Genomic DNA, 17,549 nt, shown 5'->3' on the forward strand with positions numbered 1-17,549 from the left:
AATAAAGAATATCCCTTTTGATTCATTGAGTCAGGACTGTACCACCTAGTTACCCCAACGGTATACCCTTTCCCAGAGTTTGTATCCTGGATTATGCCCATGTCCATCAAAGAGAAGAACTGTTGTATTTCATCCATCGGGAAGAAAATTATGGAAGTCACCCCATAATTGATACATGATTCCTTTTCTTATCGGAAATCCCCAAATTTGGAGAAATTTATAGATACCACACCCTTCTATGATTACAATGGGATCTTAACTAGAGAGAAATAGGTCTTTCTTTAACTAATTCTCGCTCCAAATACACAATTGCCTGACAGTTCAGAAAGTTTTCCCATCTCCTTGTTTTCAGAAACTGTGTAGCCCATCTTGGTTGTTATTTTGTTGTTGTTTGGTGAGGAAGAGACAAAAATTGTCTCCAAATTATCCTTAGGTCTCTTACACAAAATGATGAAACTAGATATTGTCCTTGACATCCTCTCTTTTCTTGACGAGGCTATCAAGTTCAAGTGTAACCAATATTACCTAGCATCCTAATCCATATGCTACTCCATATTGGTTTATCTATTCCTTTACACTCATGTCGAGGAATTTTACTACCTAGGCCTCAACATTTTAGACTCTAATAAGAAAGGAAAGTTTGTAGTTGATTGGGATAGATCTCTAAAAAATAAAACTAACAATGAGTGGTTCTCACAATTTATTTCTACTTTCATGCCCAATTCTTATAAAATTATCAATAAAGTCTCTATTCCTAGGGTCTTTCCCCTAAAAAAGTATATTCTCCAACTTAACAAGGATGCTAGAGTAGGTGTCTGGTATTTTTTTGAAGACTACACTGAAATCAGGGTATATGGGTCTGGAGTTCCTACTTACCAGTTGCGTGTGTATATGTCCATGAGGATTTTTTCTTTGGAGTTCATTAGGCAGAGCCTAAATACAGACCAAATCAATTTTTTCCCTCCCAGAAAGGGTTATATGTTCAAGATTCCAATGACTATAGGTCCCTTCATTGTGAACTCCAGACAAGATTTCCATCAGGTTGAAATTTTGTTAAAGGAATTGAATTTTGAAATAAGAGAGGTGTGGTATCATGATCCTCCTGGTATCATATCTAGTAGAAGGAAAGAGATTAATTCCTTTTCCTATGAACATGAATATAAAACTGAACTAGAATGGGAGGATAATTTTGATTCATGCCCCATCAATACAAAGATGGAAGTTGAGACACCAATCAGAAAGGAAAAAACACATAAGATAAGTATTGATGAGGTGGGAGATACCGTTATGGAGGATGCATCCTCAACCAAGAAATAAAATCTATAGGAGAAGAATGAGGAGGATATTGAAGTCAAACTGATAGAGAAGAACCTAGACCAACTAGGTTTCCAGGTGCAATTAGAGAATCCTCAACAAACTGCCACCTCCAGTTCAACTGAGGTATAAATCTTGGGTTCACTTGGAAGCACATCAACAGTAGGCCCAAAATGGTAGGAAGGGAAAATGACAAAGAAGAAAACAAGAAAATTACGGATGAGATGTTATCACAACTAGCTTCTCATTCAGTTCCCCACCAAACCAATCGTTTAGCTTCCATGGACTTAGAGAGAAATCAGATGAAGTTTTCCTTGTATCACCCTTTAGTGCAGTCCCTCCCTTCTGGGTCACAGTTCAGAATTGTGGACTTGTCTTTGGATATCACTAGTTTCCCCTTATAGAACAAGATCAATTTTTATAGGAAGGAAAGGAGTATGATTTATAGTGAGTTAAGCAAGGGATCCTTGACCATCAACAAGGCCGAGAAGTTGTTGGAGAAGGAATATACTAAAATAAAGCAGGAAAATTCCAATTCGATATCCCTCCATCTACAAAATGAAGGCTACAAGGAGCTAATTATAAATTTGGGGGTGGACCTAAATGATAAAGCTACCATAGATGCTACCATTAAAGGCTCTAGTCATAAATCCAATCACTAAGGAAGAAACTTAAAATACTTGTTGCAGAGCATGTACAAACAAAAGTTGTAGTATACCTAGGGGGGATAATATGGGGTAAAGAGGGAGGTACCCAAGGGAATAATGTAATAATGTGATGGGCCGTAGTTAATTAATAAAGTGGATAACCCACATCATGTAAGGGACCACAAGTAGTTAGGAATAATGTGATAAACCCATTGTATTAGTGTTGCAATTAATTATGAAAGGAGTTATTTCTCTATGATCTCATGCTCGATTGATATCACTAGAAAACAAAATATAATGGCTAATGTGATCTAATAATGCGCCCGAATCCAAATGGTCATGCATGTAGCAAGCAGTCAGATCTATGCTATACATAAGAGATCACACCTAGAATCCTCGCATGTTGGGGAAGGGTTTTGAGTTCGATGCAGATCGTGTGCTCCACTCGAGCGATCCAACACATCTGCACCAGATCTCTATTCCTGCACACAAACAAAACTAAAAAAGGACAACAGTTGATCTTCCTCAGAAGATCGTTAGATAAAAATTAATAGATACGATCATATAGCATACTGAACACAAATTCATGTAAGGAAGGGAACATAGGTTCTCTTAACCATATAAATGAAAGTACATCAAATATATACCTTAAATAAGGAATGCCCTCTCGCCCAACTTGCAGTATAGCCTCCTCTCGTAAGGCAGAGAGATCTCATGGTATATTTTGGATCCTCTTCCCCCTTCCCTCATGGTGAGATTATAAAGGCTCATTCCATCCTCTAGGAGAATGTATCTAGACACCTAGGGGCTTGAGATGTTAGGAAACTTCTACAATAATGGACCCTTAGCCAACTCATACACAAGTGGGTCAAGTTGATCTCATTGGGAATGAAAAACTCTAGAAACCTTTTTCACAATTATGAGATTTTTATCAATTATCTCAATTATGAAATAAATATTATCTCATAATTATAATATTTTGGCAAAATAATTATGAGAAATTGCTCAATTATGTAATTTTAACCTTTTATGATGGGATAAATCTCACATAAGTAAAAGAAAAGGTGAAAAGGGATGCATTTAAGCCAAAAAACTGAGGTAAGTTGATATTGGGTTTCTCTCACTATAATGGAGTGGCAAATAGGGTTATAATAGATGCCCCCTAATGCATGAGGTTAGAATAGAAACTGATGGTCGAAATTCATCACAATAATACTCAATGCTCAAAATGGGAGGGAGGAGCGAAGACTACGACGCTAGATCGGGGGAACTCAAGTGTTGAAGTCTCATCTGCGCTGATAACATCCCCAAGGTGGGCATACCCATGCTCGGTCATAAAAAAATGTTGAACATGGCCGCCATAAAATACACTGTGGATCCATGACATGAAATGCTAGAACATGGCCATGAAGACATACACAGTAGATCCATGTGACTCAATAGATAGAGCATAGCCACCAACAAATAAAATCATGTATCTATATCACAGTATACATTAATGGGACTATGGACATATGAAAAATAGAGAAGTGTCTCAAGATAGCCCTCAAAGTACATAAATGATACATAACTCCAATGCAACCTGGGAAGGATGCCATATAAGAGTGATATGTCCCTAACCCAGGGCCTTCGATATAACCCCAATGATACGAATCTACACCATGTGAATAAATGAGCTAAAGTCAAGCATGGTAGAAACCGCCTGATTACCAGCCAATGAGGTAAACCAGTAACAGATGCGAGGCAATCCACCATTGAGGAAAATGGACCCCAAGGTACATAGTACATTCCACTAAGTGTGAATAGATGAGTTGATTCCAAACACTAGTGAACTCGATCAAATAGGAGCCAATGATGAAAACCCATTATTGATCATGAGGAAGCCTGCCATTAAGGTCTGAAAGCTCCAAGGTACTATTGGTTCCTAGATCAAGATCTTGGATGATGAGCTGAAGTTGACAAGAGAAGATCCATCGAAGGAGGGCAGTAATGTATCCCCCATCTATCGACACGGAATATACCATGATGATGTGATGAATGGATAAAGTCATGAAGCGGTGAAGTACAACTGAAACGGGGATTACCGACTCAAAACGTTCAATAAGCTACTGCAGATAGCTGACATAGGCTGAGACTTCCCTTGAACACATGGCAGCATGACACAAGAGTGACTTGGTAACATGACTAATGAGCGCCATGTGATATCATGTAATGATGCAGGAGGCATCGAAGAAAGCTCCATATGACTGGAAGAGTAACCAACTAGAGGAGTAAAGAGACTCATGTGGATGGTACAGTTCGTAGGCAAGCTAAAACCCAACTATGAGATAATGAAATAGACCAGTGCCATGTTCAAGGGTGACACAAAGGATGTTTCCATTTGATGTCTAATGGAAGTAAATTTTCCCTCCCTTCTCTTTTTATAAGTTCCTTTTTCGTAAAGTTGTCCCCCAATCCCAAAAAAGAGATAAAAATATACAAGGGGGAATCTCCTAGCCAAAGTAGACTATGGTATTCCTTTTTTGTAACTAGTCTATCCCAATACGGAAAAGGGTTAAACTTATATTGGGTAGATGACACTTCAGGGAATTTAATGAGCATGAAGTATACAAGTTCACTCGACAATATTTTTTAAATTAAGGAGTTTGAAAAGAGATTAAAGAAAACTCCTATTGAAGGAACGAGTGGTATAGAGGGTAGCAACTGGTTCTGGTAATCATGGAATTTCTCATGACATAAAGAGGACAAGAGGAGAGCTAATAGGACCACTCACCATAGCAGTTCCTCCAAGAAAGGGTAAACACCAAGTGAAAGTAGTTGGTAGGCAAAGTAGATGATGAAGAGGGAAGAGAGAAACCAAGGCTCATCATTCAAAAGTAGGTTGATCAAAAGTGGCAATCATAAGGGGTAAAAGTGGTGGAATCCTACTGGGGTAAAGCTAGAAATATGACAAAGAAGAGGACATGAGACTCAAATTCTAGGTCATGACAGGTTAGAAGGAGGAATTCCAAGAAGGAGTAGAAAATGACTACATGGACACCACCTTGACAAAAAGGTGACAACTAGGGTATCCATGAGTGGGTAAGCTCTACCACCAAGCTACGACATGCATAAAGGAAGTGGCAAAAGTTGCAACTTGATGGGCTTGAACCTAAGGCATAAGTATGGCACTGACGGTCTATAATGCATCAATGATGGTGATATATGACCTACCCCTATATGCCAATAAGATGAGCGCACCTAAGGTCTAATGGATGTCACCATAGAAACACCACTTTATCCATTGAAAACCATCCAAAAAGATTAGACCCATGGTTAAATCACATAATGAAAGAAATAAACATGGATGGGGTAGAAACAGGGCCATTTTTTTTTTGGAATAAATAAGGCATGACAAGTACTCGCATCACACACCAAACAAAAAAGAGACAAAGGATCACACTGCTATGCATAATGGATGTGCATGGTTTAAATTTATAAATGCGAAAAATGCCAATCTAACACATAAATAGCCAATGAATCGGCCAATTAGTTTTGGTCTCGAGGAATATGGACGTACTCAATATAATAAAATGAATGCTCCAAGAGACGCACCCACAAAAAGTAACGAAGGAGGGTTGGGCTCCTTACAACATACCAACGATTGAGCTGAGACGCTATGAGTTGAGAGTCAAGTTGAACAAATAAGTGGCGTATGCCAAGGCAAATAGCCTCGGTTAAGAGCTCGATGACAGCACTATATTCGGCCATGTTGTTTGTGACAAGGTGAATACAAATACCTCCTAAACTTACAAGCTCATCAGTGGGGGAAAATAGAACCCAAGCAACAAAAGCAACATTCTGAGTGTAACGGCTTGCACCATATGCGAAGCCTCGATAAGGTAGTGAGGGTTTTGACATTTGTGCAACAAACACCAAACACGCGAATTACACAGAGAACCCGAGCAACTAATGATAAGTAAAAGAAAACTTATCGAATGCACACCTATATACAATGTGTATAAGTAACCATACAGACAGATTGAGCATAGTAACATTCAAGGTAGATCCCATTACGTGGCTCTGACAGTGGATTCCGTTCATAATAAATTAACTCATAGGCTCTCTTATTGAGAACATTTTTAACAATGTAGGGACCATGCCACAATGGTTTGAGTTTACCAACACCTATCTCTATGGAAAAATTTAGAAGAACTCCCATTCGGACAAAGTTTTGTCCCTCAAAAGCTTGGAGAGTCATGTTGGACATGGCGAGCGCTGGAGAGCCTATAACCTTCTAGAAGGATACAAACATAACAAATGTGGAAGAGCCCTCATCCAAAAAAGTGCGATGAATATTCCTATGGGAAATATGCACAATGATTTGAAAAGAATTCTAATGTGAAAGATGAGGAGTGGATTTATCAGCATTAAAAGCAATGATATTCAAGTCAGATGGGTTAGCACCACCAATGGAAGACAAAAAGACTTTTGTGTTACTGAGGAAATATTTGCAAGACCTCCAAAGCATACATGGAAGAAGGAGATTGGGAAATATCTTCAACAATATTGTAGTGTTGGGCAGCCCTAGACAAAGGATTGTGTGTTATCTTCCTGAGAAAACCCTTGGGAGGGCGATAAACTAGTTCCACATGCTTATCCAGAGTGAGAGGTCCAGTGGGAGGGAATGGGGTTGATGAGTACTTAGATGGGGAACTCGAGTCAGGAACATCATAAGACATGGCTCGCGTGGTCACATTGACATCTTCCTTGCACATGAAGGCAAATGAATTATGAGGAGGATGGGAAGATGACCCCTCATTTCCCCCTTGTGGAGGTCGAGAGGGTTGAGAAACCATCTGTTGTTGGGGTTTTGCAAGGAATGGATGAGTTAAAACAATAGGTTGTTGAGTAGACGGTGGTGAAATAAGCCTATTGACCTCATCTATTTGAGGGCATTCGTGAGTAAGGTGGTCACCTTGACAAATTTTACAGGGGAACATGAATTTACAGGGAAATTCACTAGTGCCCCCTCCCTGACTCTGAGGGTTGGGTTAAGACTCCTGAGTAGTTTGGTTCTTTTGTTTATTTCTCTTATTATTCTTCTTACCACTATTAGTCCCCTAAATTGTCCCCATTCTTGTCCTTTTTTCCTTTATAAACCACAACTATTTACCTATGTTTTACCCTTTTCACATACCCTCATCCTGCACTAGTCCAAGCATGGTGATATGTTCCACATGTACTTTATTTTTCATATTTTATTTCAATTCAACATTTAATTAATTATTTAATTCATATTTCTTACTTTTAATGCACTTTTGTAACTTATCCTTATCTTCGATAAATACTTGGTAAATAAAGCCACTTAACGTGACTGTTGATTTAAGTGCAGGATTAGATCTTGCATTATTGTTAGCGTGGCAAATTCGCACAGCAGATCCAGACTTCCCTAACCACCACCACATTTTGTCCATCGTTGGCCACGAAGACTAGATCAGCCAAAGGCAGCCAAAGACAATACTGAAGTTGTTGATTGCTTGAATGGAAGATGAATATTTGGCCCACGACTAGCGAGTTCAATTGTCTATATTTAAAGCTGAGAGGCTAAAATCTACATTTTGTTATGTAAATGGTTGACCAAATGGCCTTTACTGAGTTTAGAAGTTACGGCCTTGGGCTGATGGTCTATAAATCACAGAATGTAGATAGAATTAGGAGGACAGTAGATAGAGGAGATAACAACACTGTGTTCCAAACATATTGTATATTTTGTTATCGCCCAAATCTCGGTTGGACTCTATATTCCATGATGTACTTTACCTTTACGAATTAATAGAAAGAAGGAGATCCACCTCATGCCTTTCAAATCTTATCTATTATTTTAAGCCAATGAGCCTGATTTGAATTACTGAGTAGCGTCATTTCTTAGAAGGGAAATGAGCTGGTTGGCTAGGGCCCAGCCAACCCAGCTCGTTTACCCTATTATCGATTTCGTATTTATTTATGTGTTCTTATTGTTAAAGTGTGATTTAATTGAATTATATTTCCATGCACATATATTCCTGTTAGAGCATGAGTGGATCCGTTCTGTGAATCAATTAGGTTTACTTTCCTGTAATTTCTTTTCATGCAATTTATTTTAGTTGGTTTTCCCCACCTGGTCCAAGCAGGAGAAATGAACCTGCACCACTGCACGTTGATGTGATTAATTTTTTTCCCTTTATTGCAATTTATTTTCATGCAATTCCTTTTGATTGGCTTTCCTCGCCTAGTCAAAGCAGGATAAATGAACCTGCACCAGGGCACATTGGTGTGTTGCAGCAAGTATTTCTAGTCTCTTTCATGCAATGTTTCTTTTCTATTCTTCTAAGTAATATATATGCAGATGGCAGGATAATTATTTAGTGGTTGTTTCCAGTTATGGTTATTTACTTTCATTTTACGTGTAGTTAAGATTGGAAACATTTATTTTTACATTTGCAATAGCTAACGCATATTTCTAGAATCAATAACTAAGTGCAAGGAACTCTGCTCAGGTGCAAGAATTGGTTCCTTGTCATAGGATCTGAGTGCTCAAAACCCTTGAGGTTTGAGCCCTTGCATGAAGTCAAGAATATTTGGTAAGACACAACTTATACCTCTTGCATAAATCTTTGTGCCTGCACTAGTGCAAGCAGATTGCAGTAAGTGCAGGACTGACTAGTGAAAGAAGGAAACCTTTAAGAAAGTAGGTTTAAGGGTCCACTTTACGAGACTGCTAAAATGTTTCTAGTAAAGAGGAATATAAGCATATACTCAGTGATTAAATATTGATCGGTTGGAGTGATTGTATTTCTGTTTTGATTCCTTTGCAAATGCATTCTTTCTTGTTCCAACACTAGATTACTTTGATGATTCAATTGTCTTTTACTCTTTCCAATCTGATTATGCAAGTTCCCATTTAAGAAAGTAGGAATTTACATCAAAAAGGTTCATACCATCTCTAGCATTGCATGTGCTTCTTCTCTAAGTTTATGGATCCCTTGGGTTGACAATTAAGTGTTCAGGAGTTTGCTTAAGTGCAATTCCTGCACCCAACATTTTGGCGCCATTGTCGGGGAGGTGATTTGATTTGGTAAGAATTTTTTGTTTGATGTAATGGGGGTAATTTTGCTTTTATCTTTTTTCTGTAGTGTGCTTCTATTGTTTGGGAATGTTTTTTTGAAGGAATTTTACTAGTGTTGAGTATTATTTGCGACATTTTATTAGAAGTTGCTTTGTTCTTCTTCTTTTGAGATGAATGCTTAGAAGAGGTAGGGGTCCAGAGCCCACTAAGGTCCAAGGAAATATTGATAAATCCAAAAACAATTTTCATATTGGGTCTTCTCCAGGTAGGAAGTCCAAAATTCAAACCCATCACGCAGGAACAATCCACCTAGACTCTAGTGACAGCAGCTCAGGTGTGGTTCAGCCCAAAGAGGGGAAGGAGGAGACTACTAGTATTCAATCTTCTCAGCCTATTTAGAGCAGTTCACATGAAGGGGAAACAATGGCAGATTCTGAAGATCATGCGGAAGGAAATGGTGAAAACCAGGTAAATGAGGAACAATCCACTTTTGATTTTCCAATTGTGGATCCCGATACTATTGCATAGATGAAGAATATTCCACCATCAGCTCTCCCTCATTTCCATGGTAAAGTTCATGAAGATCCTGACTCTTTTTTATTCGATTTTGATATTTTGCATAGAATTTATGACTATTCAATGGAAGCTTAGAAGTTGAGATTGTTTCCTGCTACTCTCAAAGACACAGCTTTGCACTGGTTTATGGGGTTAGGAGGGAACACCATAACTTCTTGGGATCAGATGAAGAGAGTGTTTTTGCCAAAATATCAAAAATATTGTAAAACTCGGGACATGCAAGATGAATTCTTTACAATTGTGTAGAATGATGATGAAACTCTTGAGGATTACTTAGAAAGATTTCTGTATATTTTATAAAGGTCGAAGCTTAATTTTGATTCTAGTACTATTAGAAATTTTTTCTTGCATGGACTTACTGATGATGCTAGAAATAATTTGAACCTGTTAGGACAAGGTGATATTTCTTAGAAAATTTTTGATCAGATCTATGATTTGTGCTGGAAATTTTCAAGGAATCAGTATAGATCCAATAGAGGAATTCAGAGTAGAAACAAAAAAACCAATTCTATTGATGCTATGATTATTGGACTAGAAAATAAAATGGAAAATATGAAGATTGATATAATGAATACTGTTAGAAAACAATTAGACTCTTTGAAATTTCAACAAAAACTTATAAAAGAGCAAGAGTCATTATGTATTTTATGTACTAAATGTAGAGATAAGCATCCTCCCAAAGAGTGTCCTCTTAATTTGAAGGAAACTAATAAGTGTGCTATTTTTGCAGAAGACCATACCACGGAAAAGTGTCCCTCTATACCATGACTTAAATTTGTAATCAAAGGGGGACAGCCTGAAGATGAATACTTATATGCCATGGGAGCAAGGAGGAATTAGCCTCAGGTAAGTGCATGTATGGCTCCTGAATTCTCTCCACACTATTTTGGTTATATTGCACCTGCATATTCTTATCCTAACATGAATCATTCTCAGTAGTGGCAGTATGGGAATCAATATCGACATGGACAACCTTCTCCACCATGGCAACAAGGTTAGAGAGGGCCAAATCATCCTCAGTATTCCTACCAACCACCTATGCAGTCATATCCACCTACATATGCACGTTATCCAATGCCTCAGCCATCTTTACCTCAAAGTTAGTCTACTCCATCTTTGCCTTTACCCCCACCATTTCGACCTCCTCAGTTGATTGCTCAACCTATACCCAATCCTAATAATAATAAAGCAGTGCAAATGATCCATGTAACGAACTCGCCTTTACCATTCAGGTACCAGTCTATTCTAGTTGGGGTTCATGATATCCAATTGAGATCGGGGAGGACTATAACTTCGGAAAACTAGAAGCAACCTATGGTGATCGTTGAAGAGAAAGGAGAGGAGGAGACTCCTAACCATTATATGAAAGTTGTCACCAAGCAACCCATTCCCTTACCTTATGAATCCTTACCATATTCTTCCAACCAGCCTCCCTTTCCAGAAAGGCTAGTTGTGGAAAAAAGTGAGCCTATTTCTGAGATTAGCTTGGTTTCTGAACTTGGGAACCTTTTTATTAAGGTATGTTTGATTCAGGCCATTAAGGAGATCCCCATTTGTACTAAGATCATTAAGGAACTCTGTCTCAAGAAACCAGGGAGGAAGAGATTAGAACCCCAAACCATTCAATTTGTTGGTAGGGCAACGGAGTTGATGATGGGATGTGTGTATATGGAGAAATATACTGATCCCAGAAACCCTGTTGTCTCAATTCAGATTGGTGATGTCCTTGTCTCTAATCTTCTTATAGACCTGGGGGTAGCCATTAATGTCATGACTAAACAAATCATGGATCAACTTCGGTTATCTCATCTTCGTCCTACTCCCACTGTGCTTCAATTGGCGGATAGATCTAAAATCATGCCAGAAGGAGTATTGGATGATGTGATCATTGCATTAGATTCTTGGGAATATCCTGCTGATTTCATTATGCTTCAGCCAAAGAACCCAATAGGAGGACATCCCTTGATCTTGGGTTAACAATGGCTTGCTACAACTGATGCATATAGTGGATGTCGTTCTGGTGACATGTATATTTCTCTTGGAGATTCTAGGAAGAAAGTTACCTTGTATCCTCTAGCCAGAACCATTCAAGACCTCCAAGATACCTTATAGTTGGATCAAAGAAGTGATGAGGAGACTTAGTCCATTTCTCTTATACATCATTATACCGGGTCTTCACAAGAAGGTGAGATTCAAGATTTCCTGATTAATCTAGACACTATGCCTAATTTTGAGCCATCGAGCCAAATTTTCAGCCTAGATTTTCAAGAAAATTATGATTCTCATTCTTCTGTACCACTGCCTTTGGCCACTCCCTTGAGTGTTCTTAAGCCTAATACTACTCTTGTTGAGATTAGCCTTAGTAAATCCTTCCATATTAGTTAAGATCTAGACTCATCTCAACAAGAGCAGCTTGTGAACTTGTTGCAGAACCATCTTGGTGCCTTTGCATGGGGTTATGACGATATGAAAGGAATTCCTCCTGAAACCTGTACACATCATATTTACATTCAAGAAGGATCCCAACCTATCTGAAAACCCCAAAGGCATATGAATCCAGCTCTTAAATATTTTGTGAAGGAAGAATTACAAAAACTTTTAGATGCTAGTTTCATCTATCCTATTTCTGACAACCAGTGGGTCTCTCCATTAGTTTTGATTCCTAAGAAAGATGGGAGATGGCGTATTTTTATTGACTATCAAGAATGAAACAAATTCGCTCTCAAAGAATACTTTCCTCTTCCTTTTATTGACCAGGTGCTTGATACCCTTGCAGGAAAGAAATACTTTTCATTTTTGGATGGCTTCAATGGTTACAACCAGATACAGATTGCACCTGAAGATCAGGAAAAAACTACTTTTACATGTCCTTAGGGAACATTTTCTTATAGAGTGCTCCCCTTTGGTTTATGTAATGCCCTGGCTACCTTTCAAAGGGTAATCCTGGCTATTTTTGCTAACCTAGAATGTGTAGAAATTTATGTGGATGATTTTTCTGTGTTTGGTGACTCTTTTCAGGAGGTTCTCAATAATCTGGAAAAAGAACTCTTGTCTGCCAAGAAGCCCATCTTGCCTTGAGTGACAAGAAATGCAAGTTAATGTGCAAGGTAGGAGTGGTGCTTGGCCATCTTATTTCCGATAAAGGTATCTAGGTTGACCCAGCTAACATTGAAATCATTTTGCATCTTCCAGCGCCCAAGACTCAAAGGGAAGTAAGAGGTTTTTTAGGACATGCTGGTTACTATAAGAGATTCATTGAAAAATTTTCTAGGATAGCTACCCCTCTTTTTCGACTTCTAGCTAAGGATAGTGAGTTTTCTTGGTCCACAACTTGCCAACAGTCCTTTGAAACATTGAAGGAAAATTTAGTACAGGCACTAGTTTTGAGAGGTCCAAACTAGTCCCTACCTTTTCACATTTCCTCTGATGCTTCAGATTTGGCTATTGGCACAACTTTAGGACAGGAGGAAAAAAATCAATCCTATGCCATCTATTTTATTAGTAAGAATTTGTCTCCCACTGAATTAAATTATACAGTTACAGAGAAAGAGTTTTTAGCTGTGATTTTTGCAATTAACAAGTTTAGGCACTATATTATAGGGTATGAAGTCTTTGTACATACTGACCATTCTACAATTAAATATTTAAGGAATAAACCATTGACTAGCTGTAGAGTGACTAGGTGGTTGTTATTGTTGCAGGAATTTAATATTACTATTGTTGTTAGACTAGGAAAATCTAATGTGGTAGCAGATTTTCTTTCAAGGTTGAATAATCCTGGTGAAGTAACTCCTATTAATGATGATTTTCTTGATGAACATATTTTTGCTATGTCAACAGACTCCCCATCGTTTGCTAACATTGCTAACTATTTAGTCACTAGAAAGACACCACCCCACTTGTCTGCTCGTGAAAAGCAAAATATTATTCAGAAAAGTGTTGCATACTCTTAGGTTTAAGGAGATCCCTTTTACACTAGTCTAGATTTGATTATTCGTAGATGTGTAAGAGAGGGAGAAGTGTTTGTCATTTTAAAATCTATCCATGACGAACCTTGTGGAGGCCACTTCGCTGATAAGCAGATTGCATATAAGGTATTGCACGCTGGCTACTTTTGGCCTTCCTTGTTCAAGGATGCCAAACAGAATGTCAGGCGGTGTGATAGTTGTCAGCGAATGGGCCAGCCTAATCAAACTAATGAGATGCCTTTATGCCCTCAAGTTATGATTGAACCTTTTGAAAAATGGGATATTGATTTTATAGGGCTAATAAATCCAACTTCATTAAGTAAAAAGCTTATTTTGGTTTGTACAGATTTTGTTACAAAATGGGTAGAAGCTAAAGTTGTTTCCTTTGCTACAAAAAGGGTTGTTGTTGATTTCCTTTTTACTGAAATTTTTACTAGATTTGGTGTGCCTAGAGAGATTGTTTCTAACAATGGTCCGCAATTTATTTCTAATCTGGTGCAGGGTGTGATGGAGCAATATAAGATCTGGCATAGGAAATCTACGCCATATCACCCACAAGCAAATGGCCAGGTGGAATCCACGAACAAAGTCATCGAGTCCATCCTCACAAAAATAGTAAATATGCACTAGAAGGATTGGGTTGAAAGATTACTGGAAGATTTGTGGGCATACCGAACCACTTGGAGAAATAGCACAAGACATACACCATATGAGCTGGTATATGGCAAACAAGTCCTGTTGCCAATAAAATTCCAGATCAAAACCTTCATAACTGCAGTTCAGTTTGGGCTAGATCTCTCCGAAGCACAACAACAACATCTCCTTCAATTGAGTGAGCTGGATGAATTTTGAAGGGATGTTGTTTAGCAGAACATATTGATTCAGTAGTAACACAAAAGGTGGCATGACAATTATATTCAAAAAAATCAGTTTCACCTAGGTGATTGGGTACTCCTTTATGATTCTAGATTTAAATATTTCAAAGGAAAATTCCATACACGCTAGATGGGACCTTATGAGGTGGTCTAATTATTTGAGAATGGAGCAGTAGAGATTAAAACTATTGATGGACAGAGCTTAGTGTTCTTGGTGAATGGACATAGATTAAAGAAATATTTTCAGCCACTTGCCAAGAAGGATTTTACATATCAAGTCCAACAGCAATTTGGGACAGTAGTGATGGATGGTAATACCAACCTGTTGAAAACATGAACTCTTATTCTTTTAAAAAGAAAAAAAAATGTAAAAGAAATAAGATATATATATATATATATATATATATATATATAATAGTAAAGAAAAATATTTTCCTGTAATTATGAAAATCAGTTTGCTGACATGATTGTAGAAGGATCAACCTGAAAACTAGCTTGCTAGTGGGAAGATAAAAAATTTCTAATAAAAGGACAATGTTTCTTGATCTTTAGATGTGCTAGCTGCCACCAAGAAGAAGCAGGTTCAACAGAACCAGCCCTTACATAAGTTTGAGGTAACTAGAATGGATATTTTTATTCAAGTAACAGTTAATTCTTGCTGCAGTTATTTTTTTTTGCACCAGTGTAGGCAGACTTTCCAGAATTTTTTTGCCTTTCTTCATATCCAATTTTCATAATTCCCCATTATTTTTCTTCTTCAATCCTAGAATGATTACCTTCCCATATTCTTCCAAATTCACCCTATCCGTTTCGTAAATCCCACTTTTATCCCTTGAATTTTTTCCTTATCCCACTTATGTTTATGCCCTCTTGATGGTACTATTCTTGGAATCCCTTTCATAAACTTCCTTCCCATTCTGATTTTTTTTTTCCCTTTTCCCACTTCTTTGTTCCCCCATGAGCTTATTGCAATTTCTAGTGCAGAAAGAGAAAAAGGATGTGCTCAGAAACATCAAAGAAATGGAAAAGAAAACCTTCCATATGATTAGGAAAGTCATGTTAAAGTCCAACCTATGTTCTACCAAAATTTTCTGTTTTTTCTTCTTCAGCAGATTTTTTGCTTGCACTAGTGCAAGCATGTTACAATATACAATAGTGAAAGAAGAATAGTGCAAGCAGAGCAGTGCAGTATAGGTGGTGCAAGTAGATCAGTGCAAGCTCGCACCTTATCAGAGATATAATGCATTTTGTTTTTCTCCATGCAATATAGCGTGTGTCATAAAGAAGTGATTATTATGAAAATTTAAAAGAAGTCTTTTCATTCAATCGTTAAGTACTTTATGTTATCATGTATTAATTAGGGAGAAAATTATTTAAGTACAAAGTGTTTATGGTTAGAAGTCATGATCATTTTAATGAATACTAAAGGTATTTTTAATGAATTATGAAGATGATGTGGATTATGTAACCATTGCTTGGCTATGATTACACCCCTTGCAAAATGATCCTTTATGTCCTACATTTGAAATCAATACCTTACCCAGCCATTAAATAACCATCGCAAAGTACCCCTAATCAATCCGTCACACCTTTCAAAAGATGGTACGCGTCCATGGCAATTTAAGGGATTTATTAAGTAATAATTTAAATGATTGGATGGTGAGTTGGAAAAGCGCGGTGGATGGTTGGGCCCTTATCCATAAGAATCTGTCTTCCTTGTTTGTTTCATGCAGAAGAGATTTGGATTGTTCATAGCTATTAAGCAATAACGCCACCTGTTAGAAGTGAGTCGTTGTCCCTCAGGAAAGTAGAGAAAACTGCTGAATACCGCAATAGTCTTGCACTATTGCAGGAATCAGGGTTTGTTCAGTTTTTATAGAATTTTGATGGGCATGAGAAGGAGGTGGCCCTGCAATTTTCCAAGAGTTTTAAGGATGGCAGAGTCAAAATTGGCCCCTTGAGGTTTGAGGTCACAAAATAATTCATCGCAGAGGCCACAGGGTTAGAGAACATTGGTAAGAAATGGTTCAAGAATCAAAAGTTAGAGAAAAAGCGGTGGCGCCAATTTGTCATTGATAAGGAAATGCAGGTGAATTAGAAGAAGGGAATCTCCTGCAGCACCCTACTGGATCAATGACGAGATCTCCTTTATATTTTGCAGAAGTTTTTGACCTGCGAGGGATGTTATTCCTTTACATTTGCTTACCATTTCAGAATATTGCTACATTTCAAAGTGGGCTAACACTTCTGGTGGAAAATCAATTTCCCCCACTTCTTGCTCAGAAGTTTAGAGAGGATGGCCAAGGGCATGCAAATTGGATGAGGAGACCATGGCAACCAAAAATTATACCATCACAGGTTAATCAAGATCTTGGTCAAGAAGGAGTTGGAGGCCAAAGGCATGACCTAGGTAGCATTATTAGAGCAGTTACACAAGAAGACACACACCGGGAAAAGGACAAAGGACCCTACTAGTCCAAGTACAAGCAGGGGTCCAGTTAAAAACAACATGGGAGGTTATTATGACACTGGTACAAAAAGAAAGAGGCCCATAGAGACAGTGGAAGAGGAAGCCCCATCTCCGAAGAAGAAGGCGACCAACGCCTCCGTTGAGAAGAACCCCTCCCCTCAAACTACCTCTCTAGTGCATACAAGTAACTCTGAAGGGAATAATTTGTCAGTCCTTGTGGACGTGGTGGTCCACTCCAAAGGAAAAAAATTGAAGAAATTGAAGATGATGCCTTGTTGGCTAATTTTATCTGGAAACCTCGGAAGAAGAAAGAAGAACCGAGTGCAAGCAAGGATTCGGTTGAAGGGTCAAATGTTGATATGGTGCAATCCCCATTTTGACAGGGTATTGAATCCCCTGCCACAACAGTTAAAGGGAAGGAAGCGTAGGGTACTGATATGCCTCCACCCGACAAGTAGGAGACACAAGTATCTCATTTTAGTAGTCGTATAGCTTAGCTGGAACACCAAGTTCAGAATTTAGAATAGCTTTTGGTTAAAGAACAGGATGATAAGCAGCATAGCAAGGAAGAATTGACCATGGAGGTCAAGAGGGAGAAAAGAGAAGTTAGGG

Source organism: Pinus tabuliformis, chromosome Q (assembly GCF_031772625.1).
Source record: "Pinus tabuliformis cultivar Carrire ecotype Pingquan chromosome Q, CPIR1, whole genome shotgun sequence".
Taxonomy (NCBI): Eukaryota; Viridiplantae; Streptophyta; class Pinopsida; order Pinales; family Pinaceae; genus Pinus; species Pinus tabuliformis.